General features: G+C 42.0%; 1 protein-coding gene across 4 annotated transcripts in view; it reads left to right on the top strand.

Annotated features, from left to right (window-relative positions):
• The window catches only part of CPQ (carboxypeptidase Q), a 740,357-nt gene that overhangs the window by 34,273 nt on the left and 692,635 nt on the right, over nt 1-13,449 (top strand). The window contains exon 1 of one of the 4 annotated variants that reach the window (XM_082258859.1): nt 239-262. The exons of the other annotated variants lie outside the window; for them this stretch is intronic. The gene's annotated coding sequence lies outside the window, so the exon portion shown is untranslated. Of the gene's footprint in view, nt 1-238; nt 263-13,449 lie in introns of those variants that run through there. 4 annotated transcript variants of the gene reach the window in all.

Here is a 13,449-nt window from a genome sequence, read left to right on the forward strand (position 1 = left end):
TCCGGATTGGCCCAGTTTGTTTATAAAGCTGTACAAGTCCTCTTTAGTAAAGGTACAAGTCCTCTTTCCAGTCATGTGTTACACTGGTTACGCTAGTTACACTGGTTTAGGCTTTAGGTTTCATGCTTCGTAAGGAATTAAGTGAGCATTGAGAAGTGTCTCAGCAAAAAATGTATATACTTTGACCGCTGCAGCTGCCTGGAGTGGACTTTGGATGCCGGACTTCATTGTTATATGAAGACAGTGCTGGAGCTGCTCTTTGGTGAGTACAGAGATACACAAATTCAGGCTTATATTTATGGAACAAGAAACTGCTGATCACTTTTAGGGCTCATTTACATTTGTGGCAAAGACTTCCCCTCCTTAGAAGAAAGATTCATGCTCAGATCACTTTTGAAAGGCGGTGAGGCAGCGATATATAGATCGCCTCCTCAAAGTCGGTTTTAACCCCCCAAAATGTCGTTTTCCTGTGGCGCAAATGCTTGCATTGCACACGGTTGCATGGTAGTTGCAGCTCAGCCCCTTTCAATTGAGTACAACAGGGGGAATAATTCCTGCCACAGCATGTGTACAGCCCTGACTCTATGACTTTGCAGCGTAAGGGGAAGTGGTTTGGCTTTGGTAAAAACATGGCTTTGTTGCATGTTTTTACTGCCCCCCCCCCCCCCAACCGAAAGTGCAAACAAGGTCTTTACCTAGGTTTACACTAGTGCTCCTGCATATTTTATGTGTTTTTTTTTTTTTTTGTGTGTGTTTTTACTTGCATTTTCATGCTTCTTGCATATTTTTTTGTTTTTTTTGGTATGAGGAAGTGGCTGCTTAGCACAAAACTCTACCAAAAACACATGTACCTGCATTTTTCATGTGCTTCCACTGAAGTCTATGGGGCCGGAAATGCACTATGCTACATCAAAAGGAGCACTTGCACCTTTTGAAAAATGGCACTACGCTAGAGCCCTGCGCAGGACTGTTTTATTAAACCCGCACCTGCTAAATGTATGACCAGGGCTGCCCGCACCCGCAATGTCTGTGTTCCACTCCCGCACGCACCCACAATGTTTGTGTCAACTCCCGTCCGCACCTGCGATGATACAGTAGCTTCAGCTACTTACAGAACGTCCCTGTGCTGTAATACTCTATGTACCGTGCTGAGCCAATCACGGCAAGGGGTGTATTCTATTAATGCATACAAAGCCTGCTCGGATTGGCAAAGGTTCTATAAGCCCGCCTCAGCCAATCCGAGCAGGCTTTGTATGCATTAATAGAATACACCGCTTGCCGTGATTGGCTTAGCACGGTACATAAAGTATTACAGCACAGGGATGTTCTGTAAGTTGCCGAAGGTACTGTATACACATCCAGTGGGCTAAAATATTTAATAAGGACGTTCTGTAACTAGCTGAAGCTACTGTAACTGGCGTAGAAGACACCAAGGGTACCTTTTTTATTATAAAAAGTCATCTTATACGCCGGAAAATACAGTACACCAAATCGCACCGTTCCCTGCGTGTCTCTCGCAAAATTTTGTGACCGCCCACTCCTGCCCGCAGCAGAGGTAAAACCCCCGCTCCCGCGAGATTTGCGTTGGGTCCTGCGGGAGCCCAAACCCAATGCAGCCCTCTACACTGCGCCATGTTGCATTGGTGTGAAGGGGCACCATAGAGAATAATTTGGATTCCATTATCACACATTGCAGTTTGAAGGCAGACACAGGAGAAATCACAATGATGAACAGGACCTAATGTTACTATTGTTGATCTTGCTATTGTGACTAGGATTGGGGGTTGCTGTAATAGGAGTTTATATGAGACTTAATTGCAGATGGATTCATAGTGAGCCTGCAACAATGTTCCATCTACCAATAATCCTACAGACACCTAAACGTGTATATCCAACCATTTTTTCATAAAATGGGAAAGTATCAGAACCCCTTCCAGGTTTTAGTTTAGCTTAGAGGGATTTACCCTCTCTTCATATAGTGCTGACATTAGTCTCAGCAGGCAGAAAGTGAGCAAAAATCTGTAACGGGGCTACCGGCGACGAAAATTTCTGCCATTAATTTGCCATTATATATACAGTATCTCACAAAAGTGGGAACACCCTTCACATTTTTATGAATATTTTACAAAATGTGACAACACTGAAGAAATGACACTTTGCTACAATGTAAAGTAGTGAGTGTACAGCTTGTATGACAGTGTAAATTTCCGGTCCCCTCAAAATACCTCAACACACAGCCATTAATGTCTAAACCGCTGGCAACAAAAGTGAGTACACACCTAAGTGAAAATGTCCAAATTGGGCCCAATTAGCCATTTTCCCTCTCCGGTGTCTTGTGACTCGTTAGTGTTACAAGGTCTCAGGTGTGAATGGGGAGCAGATGTGTTAAATTTGGTGTTTGTCGCTCTCACTCTCTCATACTGGTCACTGGAAGTTCAACATGACAACTTATGGCAAAGAACTCTCTGAGGATCTGAAAAAAAGGATTGTTGCTCTACATAAAGATGACCTAGGCTATAAGAAGATTGCAAAGACCCTGAAACTGAGCTGCAGCACAGTGGCCAAGGCCATACAGTGGTTTTCCAGGAGAGGTTCCACTTAGAATTTATTTGGTTCAGATGTCATCCCAGAAGGAAGCCTCTTCTAAAGATAATGCACAAGAAAGCCCACAAATAGTCTGCTGAAGACAAGCAGACTAAGGATATGGATTACTGGAACCATGTCCTGTGGTCTGATGAGACCAGGATAAATATATTTGGTTCAAAGTGTGTGTGGCGGCAACCAGATGAGGAGTACAAAGACAAGTGTGTCTTGCCTACAGTCAAGCATGGTGATGGGAGTGTATTGGTCTGGGGCTACATGAGTGCTGCCGGCACTTGGGAGCTACAGTTCAGTTCATTGAGGGACCATGAATGCCAACATTTACTATGTCATACTGAAGCAGAGCATAATCCCCTCTCTTCAGAGACTGGGCTGCAGGGCAGTATTCCAATATGATAACGACCCCAAACACCCCTCCAAGATGACCACTGCCTTGCTAAAGAAGCTGAGGGTAAAGGTGATGGACTGGCCAAGCATGTCTCCAGACATAAACCCTATTGAGCATCTGTGGGGCATCTTCAAACAGAAGGTGGAGGAGTGCAAGGTCTCTAACATCCACCAGCTCCGTGATGTCATCATGGAGGAGAGGAAGAGGACTCCAGTGGCAACCTGTGAAGCTCTGGTGACTCCATGCCCAAGAGGGTTAAGGCAGTGCTGGAAAATAATGGTGACCACACAAAATATTGGCACTTTGGGCCCAATTTGGACATTTTGACTTTGGGGTGAACTCACTTTCGTTGCTAGTGGTTTAGACATTAATGGCTGTGTTGAGTTATTTTGAGGGGACAGCAAATTTACTCTGTTATACAAGCTGTACACTTACTACTTTACATTGTAGCAAAGTGTCATTTCTTCAGTGTTATCACATGAACAGTTATAATAAAATATTTACAAAAAATGTGTCTATGCGTTTGTATATGTATGTGTGTGTGTGTGTGTATATATATATATATATATATATATATATATATATATCTCTATCCTAACAAAATTAAAATCATACAATCCTATATATACAGTTGATCCAGAGGAAGGCAAAAAACCCCAGCAAAACATGATCCAATTTGCTCCAGCAGGGGAAAAAAGTATTTCCTGAAAATTTTGACCATTACAGTATTTTCCTACTACGTTAATGTAGGTTCACACTAAGGGTGGGTTTTAAATTGTGCAAGTTCAGCTGAACTCACACGATTTTTAGTCCAACTTCGGGGGCAATTTGACAGACATCTGTGTAGGTTCCTGCACAGATGTCTATTAAAATTGCCCCCCATAGTCACCCAAAAGTAGTGCAGAAACTACTTTTGGGAATCGGTGTGGCTCCGCAAAGTCGGCGTCGCACTGATTTGGACACTGCCATTACCGGCAATAGGCTCTGATTTGACATGTCAATTCGCACGTCAAATCAGCCCAATGTGAATGTGGGCTTAAACAGATTTGCAGTTGGGTAATAGCCAGTTTATGGCTAAACTGAAAGTCTGACAATGACTGGATTATGGGAGAAACTCATGCAAATACAGAAAGACTATACATACCCACTGTAAATAATATCTATTGTTAGTGAAATTTAGGAGCCTAGAGAAGATGCTTAAGGCTAGTACACACTGTAAGAAAATCGGGCGAACATTTTCGTCCAAAGAATTTTCGTACAATTTTGGTATAGTGTGTACACAACTTTCGACAGGCGATTCTGAATTTTCGTCCGAAAATTCTCGAAGGGACAAACTCCAAAATTTTTCTCGGGACGGGAAAAAAACTAACGATTTTGTTTAATGTGTACCATTTTCTTACAATTTTTGTACAAGAAAAATCAGAAAAGAAAGACTACGCATGATCAGAGATAATAAATAAAAAAAAAAAAAAAAAGCCTTTGTCGTACTAGAATTTTCATGTGAATTTTCGTTCATCGGTCCCGATTTGCTGTGGAAAGTCGGACGATCGTTCGCCCGATTTTCTTATAGTGTGTACCCCACTTTAGGGTTATTTGAAGAGGTACTGTAATATTATTTTTGGCTGTCAGTTACTTCTTTAGTGGAGATGACATGGAAGATAATGTCTTCAACTACTGTTAACTCTTCACAATCTATTGCAGTAGTCTCTAGCTAACGGCTTTCATTGAGCTCACCCTGCTAGTCCTTTATGTCAAATTCAAGTGCCATAATCTTAGTCTCTAGTAATGTTTTGCTTTTCACATTCTTGGAGAGCTCGCAGCTTCAGAATTTCATATTAACCTTAGTAAGTGTAGAGTACAAAAAAGAAATTGCGTCTTAACACAGCGGACAAGAAATCAGATGGCTGAATACACTGGCGGATGAGTCATCATTACATGTCAAGATAGCAGTCTAGGTATATAAAAATTTAAAGGTTAACATCAAAAGACAGGGTCTGTAGTAAGAAGAGACAGGCATAATGTGCACTATGCCCTAACATACAGTCAGTGGCCACTTCATAGATACCCTATCTAATATCAGGAAAGACCATTTATGTCTTCATCTCTAGAGCAGTGCTGGTCAATTCAGAAAACCTATCAACTCCACGTGCAGAGCTGCATTTATCTTAAAGTGGATATATATATATATATACAAGACTCCCCCAAACTCTACCGCCATATAAATTATGTAAAGACAGAGTGCCGGTGCACAGGCCAACCAGTCCACTGTAGATAAATCCAACAAAAAGCCGGCAACTCCATTCTTCTCCTTAAAAGATCCTTTATTGATGCACAACAGCAAATACAATGTCCATAGATTCTAACGTGTTTTGGCCTCAGCCTTCCCCATGCTATGAGGAAGGCTGAGGCTGAAACGCGTTAGCATCTATGGACATTGTATTTGCTGTTGTGCATCAATAAAGGATCTTTTAAGAAGAAGCACAGAGTTTCCGGCTTTTTGTTGGAATTATCTTAAAGTGGTTGCACGCTACATATACTGAGTTAAGTGACTGGCACAGAGAGGAAACAAATCCTCCTTCGTAATGCCCCATACACACGTGCAGATTATCTGCAGACTTTTGTCTGCAGACTTACCAAAACCATATAATATGAGGTCAAACCTAAACACTTTCAATTTGTATGCAATCCGGCAGGCCCTTGCACTACATAGAAAAGGTAAATCTGCAGACAAAAGTCTGCAGATAATCTGCACGTGTGTATGGGGCATTAGTTGTATCTGTTTATCTGCAAGATTCTTTTCTCTACAGCCATACAATTTTTAAAGCTTGTTTGAGCTTTTGAGGAATAGGTGGGGATCGGTAATTACATTTTGCAGAGTATAGTGAGGAGAGCTCTCAGAGGTGATTGGAGGGAAGGAATGTATCCCCTTCACATTGCACATAGGAACAGAGCCGAATCAATCACAAGTTGTGTGCTGGAGATCCCTCCTCTGTCACCTTTTTTTCTCAGAAGTGATTCATGTTGATAGAGGAAGGAAGCAGCAGACAGAAATGACACTTAGGGCTCCTAATTAAGACAAGTACACACTACAGAAGGGTATGCTTTGTTCATATTTCATGTCTAGGGTTTACAACTAATTGGGTTATACTGTTGTTAAGATATTAAATAAAAGTACTCTGTCTTTTTTCTATTTTCTAGTGCTCTTCTAGAATACTGCTTTCCTCTCCGATTGGCTCTCTCGCTCTGCTCCATCTCCCCTCCGCGCTCACTGAGAGGAGGCGGGGCGGAGCGGAGCACAGACTCAAAGCAATACATCCGTAGAGCTCACTGAGAGGAGGCGGGGTGGAGCGCGGACTGAAAGCAATACATCCCTGAGTACAGCTGGTGCCAGTGTAATAATGTGAGATTTCGTCACTAGGCTATTCGCAAGGTATGCTGGGATACATAACGCCACTATCCCAGGAGCCCTTGCGAATCGCCGAGTGGCGTAATCGCCTATAGGCGGCCGAACCCGGAAGTGCGGATGAATAAAGAAGAAAAAAAGGTATTTCCTTGCAAAAAAAAAAATTGTTTACATTGGTAAAAGCATTTTTAAAGGCGATTACGTACATCTAAACTTATTAAAATGGGTGCAGCTCTTGCTGTCAGGTCCCATGTTATCCGCATTGATCTGCATTTTCCTGGCCCCCAACTGCCAGGCTGCAAATGAACGTAGCCAGCAGCCATGTTAGTACACATTGCCACAGTCGCAGCACAGTCAAATTTATAAAACATGTCACGTTTGGCTGGTGAATCTGCCACCAAATGTGACCCATTCAAGTAAATGGAACCATTGCAATTGCGCTGAAACCCCATGTAATGCATGCAAGTAGCCTGGCAGGCTTCCAATAGTTTAAATTGGTGTTCAGGAGGGGACATATCGCCTGTCAGCTGCCTGCAACAGCACTATTTCAGACTGACCACACTTAATTAGCAGCATCATTGTCGCCCACTTCAGGTGGCTATTAGTCTGCCTTTCATTTCTGCATTTCTTTTGCCAAAACTGATAGGCAGCCCCACTCGGCTCCGCCCCTGCTCTCTCCTCAATGGCTCACTGGCTGTGATTGCATCAACTAATGATAGAGAGACGCAGGAGAGACGCTGCTGTCATGCACATCGCTGGATCAAGATCAGGCACAGGTAAGTATAAGAGGGGGGTGGGAGCTGCATTAAGGTAAAAAACCTTAAACCTTTAAAACATCTTTAAGGCTGCTTAGCAGCGATGAGCTGGAATATTGCAAATGTAAAAAGAACTCCAAGGTGATATAGTTTATATAATTCTTGAAAACATTAATGATGCCTGTCCTTACATATATTTGGAACATTCTCTTTTTGATTTGCTTCCAGAAACTTCATTGGAGATAATCGCTGTAAAAAATGATAATTTTAGGGATTTATTTGTGTGTTTTGTATTTATTTAAAAAATGTATGCACATTTTTAAACCGTGTACCGTATGGTCTGCCTATCATCAAGATCATATGATCTTAGCATATCTTGATTTTGCAGAAAAACATGGACCACAAACCTTTACTCTTTCCAGTATTTATATAGTGACAACACCTTTCCCTTTCTTTCACAAAGGGCTCTTTCATATTCGCTGTAGAATACGTCGCACTCTAAATTGCGATCCACATTCAGATTGCTTTTCAGAAGACACCTGACAAGCAGTGTGGAGGTGTTATATCACTTCCTCGCCATTTAAATGAACCCTATAATGCTGAACTAGCGCACCGCAGTCAACTGCATTGCATGTGGTTGCAGCGTGGTTTCACTAAACTGAATATGTGAGTTTAACCACTTAAGCCCCGGAGGATTTGGCTGCTAAACGACCAGGGGGTATTTTGCGATTCGGCACTGCGTGACTTTAACGGACAATTGCGCGGTCGTGCGACGCTGTACCTAAACGAATTTGGCATCCTTTTTTTCCCACAAACAGAGCTTTCTTTTGGCGGTATTTGATCACCTGTGCGATTTTTTGATCACGCGCTATAAACAAAAAAAGAGCGTCAATTTTGCAAAAATAGCAATATTTTTCCCTTTTTTTATATGAAATTCCCCCCCAAAAAAATGTAAAAATCAAAATTTTTTAACATTTTCGGCCAATTTGTTTTATGCTACCTATGTTTGGTAAAAAAAATTGCAAAAAGCGTATTTTGATTGGTTTGCGCAAAAGTTATTGCGTTTACTGACTAAGGGAAAGATTTTTGTCATTTTTGTTGTTTTTTTTTTTAACGCGTAATGGCGGCGATCTGCGTTTTTTTTTTTTGCGGTACTGCGACATTGCGGCGGACAGATCGGACCCTTGACTGACATTTTTGACACTTTTGGGGTTACCAGTGACATTTCTACAGTAATCAGTGCTATATATATGCACTGTTACTGTAAAAATACACTGGTAGTGAAGGGGTTAACTTTATTTGAGAGGGAGGGGCTGTGTGTGTCCCTAGGGGCGTGATTCTAACTGTGATTGGCTGTGGCTTCAGCTGTATGCAGAGTGATCAACGGATCTACATAGTAGATCCATATGATCAGCTCTCATACAGAGGGGAGAATGACAGGCAGCTTGTTTACACAAGCTGCCTGACTTTCTCCCTCTCCCCCGCCGATCGCAGAGTGGCCGGCGGACATCGGGTCCGCCGGTCACACGCGCGGGGGGTCCGTGACCACGCGGGAGCGGGAGCGCGCCTCCGGCGGCGCGCGCTCGCTCCCTAGACCCTCACAAGCTAGTGACGTAGCCCTACGTCACTTTGCCTGTGAGGGGCTGACCGCCGACGTAGATCGGCGTGCGGCGGTCGGCAAGTGGTTAAGTAGTGATGCTGCTTGTCAAATTCTGCACCCCGAGTTAGAAATATTGCAAAGCATTGTGACCACAGCATGAGAACAGCCCTGTTTGTCTTTTTTTTTTTTTTCTTCTTTTTTTTGTTTACAGTTTGGGTGGGCAGCCAGAAGCAGTAAAACTGTGGCTCAGCCACCCGATTTTAGAATGCCCCCCCCCCACCACTTGTCTGCAAGAAACCTAAAAATCACATCACCATGCAGCTTTGCATGCTGATACACAATCATCGTACATTCATTATATAAACAATTTTATTTTATTTTTTTTCTTGTAGCTACAATTACTGTTTTTACACTTCCTGGTTGAGTGAGGCACTGGTGATGTAACCAGGGCCTCACAGATTCATCCTGGGAAGGCTGCATCACCAGTGCCTTCCCCCTCAGATGATGTGCACTGTCACATGTTCCAGGAGGCAGTTACAGGAAGTAAATGGAGATGGATTCATTAGGTCTTAAGGCTCATACACACTATAAGAAAATAAGGTGAACATTTTCGTCCGAGGAACCAGCGTACGATTTTCTGACAGCTGATTTCGGCCTTCTGAACAAAAATTCTGAACAGAATTTTTTTTTTTTCGTACAGGAATAGAATCAATGGTATTTGTTTATTGTACTGTTTTTGTACAATTTTTAAAGACTGCTCATGATCAGAATCCATAAACAACAAAAAAAAAGCCTTTGTTGCCTGAAAATTTTGTTACATTATTTCCTTTATCGGTTCCGAATTGCTGTGAAACAATGAAGAAAATCGGACGATCGTTCGCCTGATTTTCTTATAGTGTGTACCAGTGTTAATTTTATCGGCTAAAATATTTTTGTCTATTATTATTATTATTCAGGATTTCTATAGCGCCAGCAGTTTACGCAGCGCTTTACAATGTTAGAGGGAGACAATATAGTTACAATACAATAAAATACAAGAGGATTAAGAGGGCCCTGCTCAGAAGAGCTTACAATCTAATGTCTACTAACTTAACACTACTTTAGTCGACTAAAATACGACTAAAACAATTCAGATGACTAAAATACGACTAAAACTAAAATGCCATTTTAGTAATAAAACTAAAATACAACTAAAACTAAAATGACATTTTAGTCAAAAGACTATGACTAAAACTTAATCGAAAATGAACATCAAAATGAATACTACTCTGCTGGCTATTTCTAAATCGGCAACACAATTCCATCCAGAGCCTGTAATAATAGCACATTAAAGTTTAAACATGTATTGCACCACCGCATAAACATAAGTAAGAGGCAGCTACTAAGCTGCTGAAAGAAGAAAAGTTAAGAAAAAGGCTTTTCTTATATTTTTTTCTTAATAATAATGTTGGTAATATATTCAGGTAATATGTGCAATGACATTACAGCCAACGGAGTTTACAGTTTCTTTGTATTTTAAAGTTGCACTTCTGTTTGTCAAAAAGCAATATTTTTGTTTGTTTATGAAACTTGGTTTTATTTATAAAGACATTTATATATCACAATGACTAAATCTGTGTCAGTAGTGCATGTTCAAAGCTTAATACCATAAATCAGCCTTTTTCAACCAGGGTGCCCAGGCACACTGGGGTGCCTTGAGGTTTCCTCAGGGGTGCCTTGGCAAAATGTCTAAAAATTGTCCCAAAATTGTATACAAGCTGGAGGGTGGATGAAGCCTTTTAGTTACACAAAGCCGCGGGTTTTCATTGTGCACCAAGACAATCTTCTAGCCGCCGGCGTCCTAACAACCAATGACCCTTCCCTGCCCCTCTCTGTCAGCACTGGGGTCACATTAGCTGAGTGATGGAGAAACACTGAGGGAGAAGAGAAACATTGGGACACTAATCAGTACCAGTGTGAAAAAGTGTATTGGATTTGGAAGAATAAATCACCGCTAACGTTGGGTATCTATGTGTGAATGTTGATACAATATGTAAGAATATTTTTTACATTTTAGAATGGGGTTCCCCAAGACTATCCAATATTTTAAAGGGTGCCTTGACTGAAAAAAGGTTGAAAAACACTGCCATAAATAATAACATATTATTCCATTTTTACTCCAGGAGTATATTAGCTTTGAAATTCTAGAGAAATGTTTAATGCATTACAATTTACCTAAACCCATTTGATTTGTAGTTCGTATTTGGACAGTGCAGTTGCTGGCAATAGGCTCCAATTTGGCATGCGATTTGATATGTCAAATCGCCCCGATGTGAACGGAGGCTTAAAGGGAGTGCTCTTAATCTTAGCTTGTTACTTGTATAAAAGACACCTGTCCACCAAAGCAAAAAATCAGATTCCCATCTCTTCACCATGGTAAGGACCAAAGAGCTTTCCAAGGATGTCAGGGACAAGATTGTAGACCTACACAAGGCTGGAATGGGCTACAAGACCATTGCTAAGCAGCTTGCTGGGAGGGGGAGAACAGTTGGTACGATTATTCGCAAATGGAAGAAACACAAAATTACTGTCAATCTCCCTCGGTCTGGGGCTTCATGCAAGATCTCACCTCAATGATCATGAGAACGGTGAGGAATCAGCCCAGAACTACATGGTAGAATCTTCTCAATGATCTCAAGGCAGCTGTGACCATAGTGACTAAGCAAACAATTTGTAACACACTAAGCAGTGCCCGCAAGGTTCCCCTGCTCAAAAAAGCACATGTTCAGGCCCCTCTGAAGTTTGCTAAAGAGCTTCTAAATGATTCAGAGGAGAACTAGGGGAAAGTGTTGTGGTCAGATGAGACCAAAATCAAGCTCTTTGGCATCAACTCAACTTGCCGTGTTTGGAGAAGGAAGAATGCTGCCTATGACCCCAAGAACACCATCCCCACCATCAAGCATGGAGGTGGAAACATTATGCTTTGGGGGTGTTCTTCTGCCAAGGGGACAGGGCAACTTCACTGCATCAAAGGGACGATGGGTGGGGCCATGTACCATCAAATCTTGGGTGAGACCCTCCTTGCCTCAGCCAGGGCATTGAAAATGGGTCGTGGATGGATATTCCAGCATGACAATGACCCAAAAAACATGGCCAGGGTAACAAAGGAGTGGCTCAAGAAGAAGCACATTAAGGCCCTGGAGTGGCCTAGCCAGTCTCCAGATAAGTGGAAGGAGCTAAAGGTTCGAGTTACCAAACGTCCGCCTCATAATCTTAATGACTTGGAGAGGATCTGTAAAGAGGATTTGGACAAAATTCCTCCTGAGATGTGTGCAAACTTGGTGGCCAACTACAAGAAATGTCTGACCTTTGTGATTGCCAACAAGAGTTTTGCCAAGTACCAAGTCATGTTTTGTGAAGGGGTCAAATACTTATTTCACTCATATAAAATTCAAATCAATTTATAACTTTTTTTAAAATGCGTTTTTCTGAATTTTCTTGTTGTTGTTCTGTTTCTCATTTGCTGCAGGGGAAGCCCACCAGCGGGTCCGGCGGCCGCGATTGCCACCGGGAACTTGCGATCGCTCCCTGTGGAGACAGAATGGTGGTCTGTCAGTTATGAACACAGGGATCCTGTGTTCATGCAGCAAGCCCCCCCCCCACAGTTAGAAAGCACCCCCTAGGGACACATTTAACCCTTTCATTGCCCTTGATGTTAACCCCTTCCCTGCCAGTGTCATTAGTACAGTAATGGTGCATTGATTACTAGCACTGATTACTGTAGTAATCTCACTGGTCCCCCCAAAAGTGTCAAAAATGTCAGTTAGGTGTCTGATCTGTCTGCCATGATGTCGCAGGCCCGCTAAAAATTGCTGAATGCCGCCATTACTAGTACAAAAAAAAAAAATGAAAATGACATAAATCTTTCCCCTAGTTTGTAGACGCGATAACTTCAATATACACCTATTGGGATTTTTTTTACCAAAAATATGTGGCAGAATACATATTGGCCTAAAATTATGAAAAAATTAGATTTTTACATTTTTTTGTATTGGAAATTTTCTATGGCAGAAAGTAAAACATTTTTATTTTTTTTTCCGAATTGTCGCTCTTTTTTTTTGTTTATAGCGCAGAAAATAAACATTACACAGGTGATCAAATACCACCAAAAGAAAGCTCTATTTGTAGGAGGAAAGGACATCAATTTAGTGGGTACAGCGTTGCACGACCACGCAATTGTCAGTTAAAGTAACGCAGTGCCATATCACAAAAAAGGGCCTGGTGATTAAGGGGGAAAAACCTTCCGGTCCAGAAGTGGTTAAACAGCACTTTAAAGATTGCATCCATTCACATCAGATTCTCTGCCCCCCAAAAGAGCTCATAATGTGCACATCACATCCATACCTATAATAATCAATTGGGAGGAAGCCAGTCAACTTACCACTATAGCCCCGTACACACGTACCGATCGTCGGCCGACCGATCGGCCGTCTTTTGTCCAGGGCTGTCGTGTCTGTTGAAAACTGCAAAAGACTGCACACAAATTTTGTCGGCCAACAACAGCCGACTGCAGAAGTGATGTCATGTGATGGTTAAATTTCCTTGTCTTTTTTCTTTTCTGAGCATGCCTGCTGTCTGTCGGCCGAATTCTGTACTGACTGGCGAACAATCGGCCGTTCTGGTGTTGGCCAACAAAAATTTTAATGCTTGCACGACAGATTCT

Source organism: Pelophylax lessonae (genome assembly GCF_965119305.1).
Source record: "Pelophylax lessonae genome assembly, chromosome: 5".
NCBI lineage: Eukaryota > Metazoa > Chordata > Amphibia > Anura > Ranidae > Pelophylax > Pelophylax lessonae.